Source organism: Cyprinodon variegatus, unplaced genomic scaffold (assembly GCF_000732505.1).
Source record: "Cyprinodon variegatus isolate N-32 unplaced genomic scaffold, C_variegatus-1.0 Scaffold160, whole genome shotgun sequence".
In the NCBI taxonomy this organism is placed as follows: domain Eukaryota; kingdom Metazoa; phylum Chordata; class Actinopteri; order Cyprinodontiformes; family Cyprinodontidae; genus Cyprinodon; species Cyprinodon variegatus.
In genome coordinates this window covers 545,774-556,349 of record NW_015150613.1, presented here as the reverse complement: position 1 = coordinate 556,349, position 10,576 = coordinate 545,774, and the positions used below count along the sequence as shown (strand labels likewise).

Here is a 10,576-nt window from a genome sequence, read left to right as displayed (position 1 = left end):
TAAGTTTTTTTAATCAAGCTTGCTTAATATTGTGCACAACATACAACCTCAAAATATTGTTTATTGTATTGTATTTTGTTTATTAAAAAATTCTGTTGAATTTTGGAGTCTTTGTTTTTATCCTTGTGGTAACGAAAATGACATCGAGTATGAAATATTTTCCTTAGTATCTGTATCGAGTTGAAAAGTTTAGTATCATGACAACCCTAATTTGCAGTGGATTTAAATTCCCCATATTTCAGAGCTCAGACTTTCTGAGCCATAAGTTCATATTCCCTCTCTGAAATTGTATTTTTTATCTTTGATTTTGGTTAAAGTTAAAGTGAGGATGTGAATTTTCCTTCGACTGTGTTTTTAAAACACTGGTGCAAAACAACTACTGTTGAATGTAAAGTTACAATTTATCAAAGACAATGTTATTAATGCATGATGTATTATTTACCATGTATTTCTATACATCACGTTTCTTTATATCGATCCATTATTATCTGTAGTGGGAAGGTTTCAAAGAGAACTGACCAAAACTTTCATATTTGAAAGATTTATGTTGCCACAGGTGAATTTCTTCCTTTAAAAAACTCTTTGAACTACAGAGCTGTCAGAGAGAAACGTCTGTGAACTTCTGGGATTATGTTATTTGAAGACGAGGTAAACAGAAGTAGAGACGTTTTTGCTTCAAGATCCTTGACTCACTGAATAAATCTATAACCCACAGGAAGAAAGCATGGGAAGGTACCTTAACTATGGCGCTGTAGTAACTGTAGCTGATTAAGAGGCTAGTTAATGTTTGCAGGTTTTTGAGCTTTCAGCTCATGTCCACCATGTCTTTTTTTTTTTTTCTGTTGACAGGATATATTTACAGTTTCCCTTTCTAACTCTGAATCCCTCCTCTTCCTTCCCTGACTGCTTAACCCTTTTCATTTGGCTCTGATTTGCTTGGTTTCCTTAAATCATTTCCTTTCCTCCCCTCCTTTCATTCCTGTTTCCTCAATATAAACAACGTTTCATTTAGTTCCTCTTGTCCAGTTATCTAAATACCAGGAAACTAGAATTGCTCTGCTGTTTTATTCTGTAGAGACTATCTTTAATACTTCACTAACCTTATTTATGGTGTCTCAAAAAACAAACTATGCACGCTTCTTAGACTGGCCAAAGCATTTATGCAGGCTTAAGATTACACCCCTCTTCAATAAAACCCTGATAATCGTTGTCAGACAGTTTTATTTTCACTGCCACAGCAGCAATGTTCCATCAGTGCCAGAGTCATCTCGGAGGGGATTTTGTGCTGAATGGTTGTGCTGTAAACTGAAACTTAAGCTTTCATCCTGTGTGTAACTCAGTCAGCACTTTAGGACCAAAAGTCTACAAGAAGGGACGCGTCAACTGTTGTTAAAAGCTGAAAGAGGAGCCAAAACGCTTCAACCTTCACCGGTTTGTCACTTCTCTCCAAGGTTGGATCTTTTTACATAGCTGGTTCCCGGCCTGGTGCTGTGAATCATGGGAAAGGAGATTCTTCAGCATCCCCCCAACCCCGTCTGGGTTCCTGTTTAGCCTGTCTGCACAACGTCAGCTTCATCTGGCAGCTTTTAGGCTATGAACAGCAGAGCTTTACTTCAGCTGAACAAACAGTGGAACCATTTAAAAGATAATTTATCCACCACAACTTAACGACTGGAAAATAGACGGTAGAAGGATGGGAGGTGGATTGACCATTCGTTGGTCATCAACTGCTTTTAGTTTAGTGAAGAACACTGCAAAAACAATCTAGAAATAAGTTAAGATTTCTTTAATTAAGTGTATTTACCCTTAATTTGAGTAGATAAATAAGAGGATTTGCCAATACAATGAGTATTTTTACTCTTAAAATAAGATAGTTAAATAAAATGCACCTAAAATAAGACAATGCTATTATTTTGTTCTTATTTTAAATGTAAATTGTCTTGTTCCATTGGCAAAGTGTTAACTTACCTTCTCAATCCAAGAAAAAATGCACTTATTTTAAGAAAAATTACTTGTTAAGATTCAAATTTTTTTGCAGTGAAGTGACAATAAGCAATCAGAGGATCTCAGTCAAAATCGCTTAAACTGCACTGGAACAAATCGAAAAAAATCCAGATAAGTCATTTTTTCTTAAAATAAATGCATTTGTTCTTGGATTGAGAAGGTAAAGGATACACTTTGCCAATAGAACAAGACAATTTAAAATAAGAAAACACAATTGCACACTGCAAAAAATCTAAATCTAGACTAGTTTTTTCTTAAAATAAGTGCATTTGTTCTTGAATTGAGGAGGTAAAAGACATTCTGCCAATGGAACAAGACAATTTACACTTAAAATAAGAAAATACAATTGCATCATCTTATTTCAAATGCATATTATCTAATTATCTTATTTTAGGAGTAAAATTACTCATTCCATTGGCAAACTATCTCATTTACCTTCTCAAATTAAGGGTTAATACGCTTAATTTAGGAAAGTTTTACTTATTTCTAGATTGTTTTTGCAGTGCAGTGTCTTATTTAAAGTGTATGTTATCTAATTATCTTATTTTAGGAGTAAAATTACTCATTCCATTGGCAAACTATCTCATTTACCTTCTCAAATTAAGGGTGAATTCGCTTAATTTAGGAAAGTTTTACTTATTTCTAGATTGTTTTTGCAGTGCAGTGTCTTATTTAAAGTGTATGTTATCTAATTATCTTACTTTAAGAGTAAAGATCCTAATTCCATTGGCAAACTGTCTCATTTAACTATTTAAATTAAAGGTAAATACACTTAATCCAATGTTTTACTTATTTCAAGATCGTTATTTCAGTGTGAAGGTTGCTTTTCTATGTCCCCAAATCACAATTATGTGATTACATCATTTTAACTGACGGATAAACCTAAATGTTTTTCTCTAAATTTCTTCTTTTACCCGTTATTGTTCTGCATTTCCCTCGTGTTTCAGCTCAACCCTGGAGGCATAAACATTTTATCCCACTTATCTTGTAACTTTTTGGGCATGTTAACAGCTGATATCAAGCCAAACATCCCAACAGCAGCCAAAGGTTTGGGCTCTGAACTTAATTTGGAGACTTTTTATCAAATTAGTGGCAGAACTGAAGGAAAATTAAAGAAGGATTTTATATTGGTTCACTCTTTAACAACAATGTTGTAATTTCAAGGCTGAAAATCACAGGAAACAAGATTTTTAGCACTATGGCTGCCTCCAAAAACACAATGGGAAATTAATCAACATGATGGAGGGGAATGATTTAAAGGTCTTTACACAGGTCCACACCAGTGAAGTAAAATTAAGGGGCTGATTGACACATAATGAGGCCGGGGTCAATTACTCTGATAGAAAAATGTACATCTGCTGGGCAGCAGTTAACCACCAAGGTCTCCTGGCTGTGGATGTTAATGCTTTGGCCGACTGTGCTGATGAACCCAGTCTGTGGAGAACCAGCTCATTCTGCTGACTTATGTCTTATATTCCTTTTTTCACAAATGGATTTTCTAAACAATTGCGTAAAATGCTGGTTTCAGTTAGGGAACATATTTATATCTAATATGTAGAAATACTAAATCCCTGAAAATGTGTTATTTGGCATGATTAAAGCTCATTACATCACATGACTGACAGAAACAAGCTTCTTTCTGATCTTTATTTCCAATAGAGGAAGACGGATTCATCAGCCGGCTGATATTTTTTGTTGCTTAACGTATTTCATATACACTTGAAATACACTTTAAATGTGGTAGTTTTCAGCACTTTTGATAGATTTTATTTCATTTTATTGCAATATTTAATTTACTGCTGTCACCATATTTTTTTTCAACTGTTGAATAAATTGGAGTTAGGTTAGAGATTGAGGTGGTGCAAAAGTTTCTTGTAAACTAAAGAGGGAAAAAATCTATAAGGTTTGCTGCTTCCTTTACACTTCCCTCCTTTAGTTTTTCATTGTTAATATTCACTTTGATTTGTTACTAAATGTTTGGATTTTTTGTTTAAATAAAGACAAAAAAAAAACTGATTTGGGTGTCTCCTGATATGCTCTATGTCTATGCGAGATCTCACTAGAACACTGGAAAAAATCTAAATCCAGATAAGTAATTTTTTTCTTAAAATAAGTGCATTTGTTCTTGGATTGAGGAGATAAAAGATANATTTTGCCAATGGAACAAGACAATTTTCACTTAAAATAAGAAAACATAATTGCATTTTCTTATACCAAGTGCATATTATTTAATTATCTTATTTTAAGAGTAAAAATACTCACTCCATTGGCAAACTATCTCATTTAACAACTCAAATTAAGGATAAATACTCTTAATTTAAATTTTACTTATTTCAAGATCGTTTTTCCAATGAAAAGACAAAATACTAGTAATTCTTCAAACATTTGTATATTTTATCCCCAATATATGCATGTCAACAAAAATAATCCATAAAGTTTACTATTAAACTAAATGTTTTATTCTTTCACTGGTATAACGAGAGTTGGAAAGTATTTTTTCCCCTTTAACAATTTCTTCTATTTGGCTTTTTTCATTAAATGTTTAAAAATAAACACAATATCAGATGCTGTTGTTTTTTGGTAACCAGCGGTTAGTCTAGTCATCATCGAGGAGGAATTTTAAAGTGGTTTAATTCACCCTTACTGCAGAATTTTATCCTTTTGTGTATGTATTTATATGTATATATGTATGTATATACATAGTTTAAATGTTTTATTCTATTTTATGAACCTCTGTAGTCCAGCGAACACTTGTTCTGTATTTTTGAATCAGTTTTGAGGAGTTATAGCTGTTTTTATTTCTTTTTATATTTGTATTTTTCAGTGTAGAATGATTACTGTCGTGTTTTTTTTTTTCTAGGGAGACAATTTTAAGATCTGTCCAGGGACGACGGATGAAAAATAGCCTTTTGGCTAATTCTGGTGCATTTGCAGGAATGCTTTTAAATGTACACTGTCCCTGTCAAATAAATAAATCAAATTACATTTCAAATAGAAATGCATCATGGACTTTATTCCTCAGTTGTTGTTTTTTTGTTTATATCTAATGATTGGGACACAATTCGATGCTTTTGCAAATCTTAAAGCCTACTGTTCTGTCAAAAGAGTTTAATTTAAAGAGTTTCTACACAGACTGCTCTAAGTGACTGCTGAAATGACAACTTTCCATTTAATGGTACCGATTGTGCTCTTTGTTACAGGTTTCAGTAAAGTAAACAAACTTTGTTTATAGAACTAGTTTTTTTTTGTATCTAGAACTTCAGCAAAAGAGCCCCAATTATGCCTCACTTACCAGAACAAAATTCACATTGATCTGCATCTCAGACATGCAGTAAATACAGAAAAAAAAAAAAAAAATGGGAGTGGTGGTCTAGTGGTGAGGGCATAGAGCTTGGAATCCTGAGGTTCTGAGTTCGAGCCTCACTTCCACAGACTGCCAAACTGGGTCTGACACTCAACCCCCAATTGCTCCCCGGGCGCCCCACCATTGCAGCCCACAGCTCCCCAATGGGATGGCTTAAATGCAAAGGTAAATTTCTTCAATATGAGATCAATAAAGTTCAATTATTATTATTATTTAATAGGTTGAAATTTGTCTTTAACATTTCTCCAATTCCATTTTTTCATTTGTCTGCAGAACTTATTTTTATTACAGTGCTATGCAAGTTATTTATAAATGACCAAATTCATTAAAACACAGTTCTCAGTCAATCCAACGTGCAACAAAGCCATAATCTGAACAATATAGCCTTATGAATTAATAGAGAACGGAGGAACAACAAAACAGAGCTAACAGCTTTTGAGCAGACTCAATTAACTAGCTATTTGGAAGGATTCAGAGCACCTAATAATGTTTATAAGAACAATTAGTTTAACAATGCAGCACATACTGTAATATGTGACCACATTATCTGAAGAAAGGTTTTTTTATATCAATGTAAACATAAGCATTAAGTTTCAGAGCTGAAAGCTCAAGACTGAATGTTCCTCAACAAAAAAAAAAATCATTAAATTCGCTCAAAACTCATTAGAATAGGCACCTGGGTGTCATTATCCCTGTTGAAATCTAATGGCGGCCCTTCTTAAACAGTTGCAGCAGCAGCCAGCCATGATCACGATCATCATCACTGTCTGCACACTCAATATGTGTGTGTGTGTGGGGTGTGTGTGTGTATGTGCGTCAATAACCTTTTGCCACTGCTCAATGTGACACTCTAAATACAGATTCCACATCAGTGACAGCAGGTCCCTGTAGAGCTCAGGAAGCGCCTGACGACACGGGAAAACAGACCCAGCGTGTGTGTGGGGGTGTGTGTGTGTGTGTGTGTGTGTGTGTCCGAGTGAAGCAACAATCTCTTTCCAGGCTCAGGCACCTTGCTCTGATTGCTAATTAGCTACTTGTCAACAGTCTTTCCTGTCTCCTCTGCTGCGTTTTCTCAGTTACATGAACACAGGTCACACGGTTCGAAACACATTTCACAAAACTGCACAAAAAAAATAGTTTATTCCAGTATGTTGACACCAAGATTGGTTCATTTTGTCATTTGCACCTTTGTTTCCATTCCTTTGTTACATTTTTTTCCATCTAGAGCACAATTCATCTAGGATATACCACTTGTGAAAGTCTAAACCAGCTAAACGAATGTGGATTGTTGGATGTGTTTTTGCCAGTTAGAGTTTCTCAGTTTTCACTGATGGAGACGAGATGAGTCTCGTTTTTGTCACTTTAAATTAGTGTTTCCAGTTCTGGTCTTCCGGCTGCACTACCCTCATATTTATGATTTGTTTTTGTTTTTTTTTAATCATGATAACTGGGTAGAAAAGGGTGACAAGAGTTTAAAAACTTTTCAAGTTCTAGAACAATCTGTCAGTGACTTATCAACTTAAAGCAGGCGTGTTGAAGCAGGAAAACAAAAAAAAGGAGTAGAAACCTTCACAGAAAGTAAAGCAGCTAAAAGAAGCAAAAATATTTTTAGTTTAAAGGACAGGCAGCACCAAATCTACTTTTCTTTGCAAATCAAACATCTTAGAGTGCTGTCTAAATGTCCTGAGCATTAACTTCCCAATTTACTGCACATTAGCACAGGTAATATGGCAACCTCTCCTGGTTTAGGCAGGGCAACTATTGGTAGCTTCCGTTTTATTTTAGAAGTTTTACAACAAAAACTGACCATAGTACCGTAGCTCTATCCTGTGGGAGATAAGCAGCTACATTTCTACTTCCCAACTGAGTAGAAGCAAGTCTAGCTATGGACCGTAGCGTCAGAGGCGGGACCAACACCCTGGTTCCCTGGTTTGCCAGTTACCACCTTCATAAGGCCCAGTTTTCAAATGTTAGATACGGAGGTAGTAAGGGTCTGGAACAGTGCTTTGGTGTGTTCACAATCGTCTTTTACAGAAAACGCTAAACTTGCACAAAGTACCACCAGCTTTGTGTCATTGTGCCTGTTTGACACCTCATGACAAAATTTGCCTGGCGAGCGACAGTAATTCACAAGGCATGTTTAATCTGCACCTCAACATAGTGAACCTGGATTTAATGGAGCAAATTTCAGGGTTTGTTTACGTTGGAAGGCAGAAAAAACCCCACTAGCATCTCTGGGTCCAAGGTGAAGGCAAGACGGCATTTTTTTGAGTTCAGAAAAGAGCAGCAAGGAAATCAGACCAGGAACCCCGATAGAGAGCATCAGAGCTGGGACAGGCTAGTCGGTTTAGCTACCATCTAAGCTAAGGAACCACAGTGGGAGATGGGTGGATGACAGCGGTAGATTAGAAAAGTCCACCAGGTAGAGAAAACCAGAAGCTGTGCTGGGGCTAAGGGATGACAACAGTCTTTCTAGGGCTAAATTAAGAGACCTACAAATCTCTTAAGACCATTGCCTACTTCTTCATTTGTCAACAGTCACTTTTTCATCCATTTTGATTGAAAAGGCTATCCTCCCTTTTGGTCCTTTACCCCAAAACAACGACACATCCAGTCTCTGATTGCTTTTCTTGACACAAATATCAACATAAGTTCAGATTTCTAAACCCTTGCAAATTTCCCTTTGCATGCTTTGCAGGTACGGTGCATTTCCGCCTTGATAAAAAGATGCTGTTCGAATGCTAGAAATGCAACATTTGCCTTGCTTCCCAGTGCTCCTGAGCCGCCCTATAAACGTGTAAGTTGTTCATTAAGGGCAGGAATTTGGCGTTTCGTATGAACGCACTTGTATGATTTTAGCATCAGGTAGAGCAGGCATCCCCAAACTTGGTCCTCGAGGGCCTCTGTCCTGCAGGTTTTAGATGTTTCTCTGCTCCAGCACAGCTGATTTTAATTGATAGTTGATTAACAGGCTTTTGCTCTACTGCAATCAGCTGTGCTAAAGCAGGGAAACCTCTAAAACCTGCAGGACAGCGGCCCTCGAGGACCGAGTTTGGGGATGCCTAAGGTAGAGAAAGAAAGTTTATGTTCAAATCCAGAACATAAAAGATTTCCTCATATAGCAGTGCTGTGTCGTAACTTTGCATATTACAGTTCTTTGCATATTACAATAAAATAAAAGCAGATTTTAAGTTACAACAGATCACGTTCTAAACCTTACACACTGTACAAACAGCAACTCCACCAATTCATTCTGTCCTTATAGACATGTGAAAAGGACAGTGAAGCTTTAGTCTCACATCCTGAAGATTAATTTCTTATTATTTCTGTTATTGATCTTTACAAACAAAGGCACATTAGTTTAAATCGACACACTAAACCTCTGTGTATGCGAACATATGGTCGTCGGTCCTGTTTGGACCTTGTTATGAGACTGAACCAAAAGGCCTTCATCTGGCCTGCTGAAGGCAAACCCTGATTTCATTCAAACAGACCTAAAATTCTCCACATTAGATAAGCAGACACGCACACACACAAAAAAAGAACCACAAACGTTGCATTTTCAACAATGAGGAAACATTAAAATATTTGTCACACAGCGTATGCATTATGCAAACAGTGTATGCATTATGCAAAACGAATGCAGTGTAGTGAAGGGAACATTAAGACTTACCGTGTTAAAGGCTTGTTTGAATCGGAGGGGGAAGGAAAGCCCTTAAAGTCTTTTATATGACAAATGCCTTACAGAAAACAGCCAAACATTCACAAACTATGTTTTCGAAAGAGGATTTAAAGTATTTGCAACAGTGAAAAGCATTTCCAGGCATACTCCAGTTTTATCCACCAAAAAGGCAACATGAGGAAGGATAATAAGCCTTATTATTGGTCTAACTCCTGCAATATCTCAGTCATTTTGTCGGTCAATTCCAAATTTTTTTTTTTTTTCATACAGCCACACGCAAAAAAAAAAAAGGTTTGCATGTGAATGATGAACTGCAAACAAATCAATCTGCACCTTTTTTGAAGATCTGCTCTATGCATGCAAACCTTTTGAAGATCAGGTCCAGGACTTGTCCTGCTGGCAGATAAACATCCACCCAAGTCCTAAATGTTTGCTAGCCACCAAAAGGTTTTCTTCCATTGACCTCCATCCATTTTTTCCCCCCATCAAGTTAACTGAATAAACGCATCCCAACATCATGATCCAACCAACAGCAGGTGTCTGTGTCTTTAAAATCATCTCCCTTCCTAAATGACTATCCCTCCATACCATCCCCTGTGACATTTTATCACTAAATGTGTAGAGATTCTACTATATATTAAAAGCAATGGCAATAATAATAATGACCTTTCAATTAAATAGAAGCCTGAGCAAAATAAATAAAATGAAAGAAGTGGCCTAGCATCACTATTAGGCTGATCCTAGTAGAAATTTAGTCCTCTGCATTTGTCCCTAACTATGTAGGAGCAGTGATATCCATGCCAGTCCAGGGACTGACTGCAGTTCTACTGTAAGGTGCCTTGGTCAAGATCAATGACCGGCGTACCTGGCATGCAACAACCATACCATGCATATTGCTTTAGGTTAGACTATATCAATTAGGCTATGTATGTATAAAATTAAATAAAAACTAGTGTTGCGCCGATGCCATTTTTTGGCCCCGATACCGATACCCGATACCTGGCTGTGCAGTATCGGCCGATACCGATACCATAATAATGTAAAATAATTGCCATCATGTCTTTGTCAAGCTGCTGCCTACCTTTGTGAAGCAGGAAAAAATCTAATACAAAGTGGATCCAGTAGAACTTTTTATTGCCTACCAGGAGTGGGTGACAATAGTTGAATATACTTATGGCTCTCAAAATGGTATCGGTGCCCTATTTGTTGGTACTCGCTGATACCGAAACCACCATTTTAGGGCAGTATCGGGGTCCCGTCCGATACTGGTATCGGTATCGGTGCAACACTAATAAAAACCCGCTTTTTTTTTTTTTTTTTTCATAAGTACACTGCTGGGTGTTACTGTCCTTTAGGTTTGATCTTCAGTTTAACACTGATACTTCTTCTATACGTTTCCTATTTGTTCTTAGGGGTGTAAATAATAATCATTTTGTATCGATACGTCCGCAAGAGAATCGATTCATGTTTTTTTTTTCCCTCCGTACTATTTTTATCCATTTGCTCCTGGACGTAATTCTCCCTCC

General features: G+C 36.5%; 1 protein-coding gene across 3 annotated transcripts in view; it reads right to left on the bottom strand.

The window, feature by feature from the left end:
* The window catches only part of LOC107086737 (nectin-2-like), a 579,618-nt gene that overhangs the window by 452,946 nt on the left and 116,096 nt on the right, over positions 1 to 10,576 (bottom strand). The gene's annotated exons all lie outside the window — the stretch shown is intronic.